This window comes from Stomoxys calcitrans, chromosome 2 (genome assembly GCF_963082655.1).
Source record: "Stomoxys calcitrans chromosome 2, idStoCalc2.1, whole genome shotgun sequence".
NCBI lineage: Eukaryota > Metazoa > Arthropoda > Insecta > Diptera > Muscidae > Stomoxys > Stomoxys calcitrans.
The window spans coordinates 155,431,961-155,436,370 of NC_081553.1; the positions used below are offsets into that span (position 1 = coordinate 155,431,961).

Sequence of the window (4,410 nt, forward strand, 5' to 3'; positions counted from 1 at the left end):
CATCTTCCACTTGTATAAAAATATTTTATTTTAGAAGTATATTTATTTATCTTTTTATATTTATATACAAATAGTTTTTTAGTACATGTGACCGGTGCTGGGCCTTAACGGAGTAAGGGGAAATGAAAGGGCAGACGATTTGGCGGTGAAGGCCCGAGGACTGCCGTCAATAAACTTGGTTAACCCGAAGCCTTTCGGGAAACGCAGTCCGACTTAAGGAGTGGGCGACGAATGCACATGCAACAGAGAAACGATCGGTAGGACGACGAAAATCCTATGGTGGGATCCAGATCTTGAGAAGACGAGCCTATTACTGAAAGGAAGTAAGAAGTAGGTCAGTATAGCTATTGGTATCATAACGGGACACATAGGACTACGAGCTCACTTATGTGAAATCGGTGCGGCAAGTGATAGAATGTATGGGGCATGCGGGGAAGATGATGAGATGTTGGAGCATTTCCTTTATCATTGCCCGGCTTTCGCGTCTAACAGATATCGGCACTTAGGTGGAGACACAATACCAGACATGAACCAACTTAGGAGAGTGGTATTGAAAACAATTAAGGATTTTGTAAGTTGTACGGAATTCCTAGCTTAAAATTTTCTTCTTAGAGGTTACTTTATAGTTTTTAGAGCGCACAACAAGCCGATTACTGTCATAGTGACATGAGGCGGATTAATACCTGCACCTTCTTTTCAACCTAACCTAACCTAAGTACATGTAAGCAATATCACTAATATTAACAAACACTTCGTTACAATTAGAAGTTTGGTTGGTGATCGCATTAATCTTACGTAAGAAACGACTTGTTTCGCAGCGACAATGGTTGTGCTCTTTTTGGGAGTCGTGAAATGTAAATTTCCCCTTTATGAATAAACAAGTTATAGCGAAACGAACACTTTTCATCAATATTTTCCGCTCATTTTTTTTAATATGGAGTTTCACCGCGAAAACCGAATGTAGTACCAACATTTACCTGGTAGTTAATTTTACACCTATTTTTATAAATAAAAATTTATAATTTTTGTTTGTTTCTCTTTCGAGACGAGCTTAATGATCGGAGATGCAAATGGAATAGGAAAAAGCCAAAGATAGCAACACACACCAACTACTATGGGACGCGTTTCGTCTGTGGTTGGAAGACTTTTTCAACCATATTAGGTGTGATGGCTTCAAGCGAAAACGCATCTATGATACAATTACCACATTAACAGCTCGACAACCCTGCTTATTAGCTGTACTTTTCCCAATGCATGTATTTTTGTGTAATGACCGACATTCTATCTGCGTCAAATTACACTTCTTCCGTGCTGCATGATTTTGTTCATCTGTTGGAAGTTGTATTGATGGCTTCGAACGCCAAGGCAACGGCAATGGCTCTCGCTGCCGCTCCGTGTGCCCAGGCTCGAGTCCCGGCCGGGCTCTGCCGAATTTTTAATTTTATAAGTTTTTTTGCCTGTTAGGGTAAGATCATTAAATTCTACAATTTTTGTTTGTTTCTCTTTCGAGACGAGCTGAATGAAAAAATACTATTTTTGAAACATTATTGTATTAGTAGATTATATACCATTATATAGAACTAAAATAAAACAAAATTTGAAAAGCTTTTATGTACTTTCAATAGATGACAGCCACTTTATTGCACAAGTTTTATTTCTAATAGCAAAACAAAAATTCATATCGCACATTGCATTTTTTAAAGTCGACTCTATATACATATGATTGAAAATTTAATAAGAGGAATTCATGTTCCGTCATAAAAACCACAGGTCACAAAAATCTTGTCCAATTCTGCGATTGTGCACTATACATACATATATACTGATACGTTTACAATACGCGTTCTCAAATAAGACTCACTCGCTCTCACTCTTGCTGGCCACGTCGACGTTTCGAGATTACCCAATCTGGTAACTTCGTTATCTAGTACATCTAGATAACATAAGTCTAATCGAACTCTGCCTACGTGACCAATGTTGGCAAACACATACATGACGTTCACATAACAGACATACAACGAATGACAACAAAGAACAATGAAGAAATTCTGAGAAAACCGTTACAATTTGAAATTTGAATTTTTATGACTCTCACAATCTGTGCTATAATTGATACAAATCGGTCCATAACCTCATATAGCTCCCATATATATGATCTCCAATTTGACTTCCTGAGCCTCTAGGGGGCACAATTTTTAATGAACTGTGGTGAAAATTTGGTCGTCGACTTCTGTTATGAACTGACTTTTTGATCCCCTAGATAGCGAATTTATTGTCGGAATTGACACAATTTTTGCACGATGACTTCTGTTAACACTTCCAACATTCATGGCAATTACGTCCAAAATCGGCCGAGTTTGCTTTTTGAAACGTGGCGTGGGGAATTTTATTTTCTTCTGAATACTTACTTAAATGGGAAATTTACAACTCTGCAAACAAATGGCAAAAAATCAACTCGCAAAAGTTAAACAATTTTTAACTTCAGCTGTGTGTCGAATTGTTGTAGGGATAGTAAAAATATGACGTTAAGTGTGGTGAATAATTTTTGAGTAGATTTTTGACAGCACAGTAAATTTTGACGTTTCATTGAGCAAAGTCATTTACGTTTTGGTAACCAAACTGCGTGCGGCATAACTTCGTCGCCTACATTGTGGGCAGACGTCACTAAATGTAAACGATTTACTTGGCATAAAATAAGTAAAATTATTGTTTGTTATCATTGAAAACGGGATTCTAAAAGGTTGTTATTTAACAATAATGGACAAAAGTTCAGTTTTGTGTTTGTATAGTATTGAAATGATGGCGCGGCCGTTTAGTAATTTTTCTATAACGGCATCAATAGTTTGTTTACCTGACATGAGTTTCGTTCATCATTTTCAAGATACATATATTCATTGACAGGTGGAGACAGTTCCCAACAACAAAATATTGAGTACACTTTCTGTAAAAATCAGTGATTAGTGCTACTCTGATGTTGAGTATGTTACTAGTTCGCGCCATTTTTCGTTGTTTGTTCTTAACTAGAATGCACACACACAACCAAAACTCGTTGACAGATAGTGCACTTCGCGAGAAAAAATTTTACTCAGCTGCTTATGGTACACTATCCGATAATTGCGTCATGATCATTTTCATGTGAACATATCCATATCTCCATAATACAACGTTCACATTTGCATTATAACTGCTTACAGAGAAGGAAAATATTTTTGAAAAATATTCATTACCCAAATAATTATTATTTTCTGGCTTTTTCCTGTATTATTATGTGGCGCGCACATCTTGTTTACTTTTGATTTTCGATAAACTTCAACATTTTTCAGTGTTCGAAAAAATGGTCAATTGGCACAGCAAAATGGATTTTTTTTCTCACCAGTGTAAAAAACAACCCCCTACGTCATTTTTACATCTCACCATACGAGAATGCTATCATTCGAAACACGCTCTTTGAGACTAAAAACACTACTAACGTATGGCAGCACAGAATGATGACCGCTTTCGAGCGACAAAGGTGAACATTTTTATACCCACCACCGTAGGATAGGGGGTATATTCATTTAGTCATTCCGTTTGCAATACATCGAAATATCAATTTCTGACCATACAAAGTATTCCTACATAAAGTATTTGGGATCGTCATAAAACTCTAAGACGATTTAACGATTTTTTTTTTAATTTCGGTTTTTTGTATTAACATACGATTTGCGACTATTCACGGGGCTAACTTTAAATTCAACTTCTATGTAATTTGTAAATTGTAATAATAGATAAGTAACGTAGTAATTCTTGCTGCACGGTCAAACAAATGTCCGTGTGTCTGTAGTTCTGTCCGTCCGTCTGTTGTAATCACTATAGAGCCTAAAAAATTGAGATATTGAGCTAAAAATTGGCACAGATACGTCTTTTTCGTGCACGCTGATCAAGTTCTTGAACGGGCCAATTCGGACCATATATTGACCATATTTTTCGCTGAAAAAATATGGTTCAGATCAAACTATATTTAGATATAGCTGCCATATAGACCGATCACGCGATTGGTAATTTATTGACACCCGTACAACTAGAACGTATGTTCTTAAGATTTTAGTACGAGAGATTAATCCTTTTAAAGTTTACAATGTTTAGACAAAGTATAAATAAATAAATATAAAAGTAAAAAATTAAAATATAGTATGAGAAACTTAAAACGAACAAAACGGACATAGTATTTAAAATTGAGTAATAAAACAAAAATATAAATAATATTGTTATAAATCATTTACCTTTTACAAATCAAAATTAGACACTTAACATATTTATTTTTAAAAAGCCTATTGTCGCCCAAAAAGTAATTGCGGATTTTTTAAAAGAAAGTAAATGCATTTTTAATAAAACTTAGAATGAACTTTAATCAAATATACTTTTTTTACA

General features: G+C 35.2%; 1 long non-coding RNA gene across 1 annotated transcript; it reads left to right on the plus strand.

Annotated features, from left to right (window-relative positions):
* Positions 1–83: 83 nt before the first annotated feature.
* On the plus strand, positions 84–912 carry LOC131995377 (uncharacterized). Its single transcript, XR_009397434.1, has 2 exons — positions 84–571; positions 627–912. It is a non-coding gene; the product is annotated as an uncharacterized LOC131995377 (long non-coding RNA).
* The last annotated feature ends 3,498 nt before the right edge of the window (positions 913–4,410 follow it).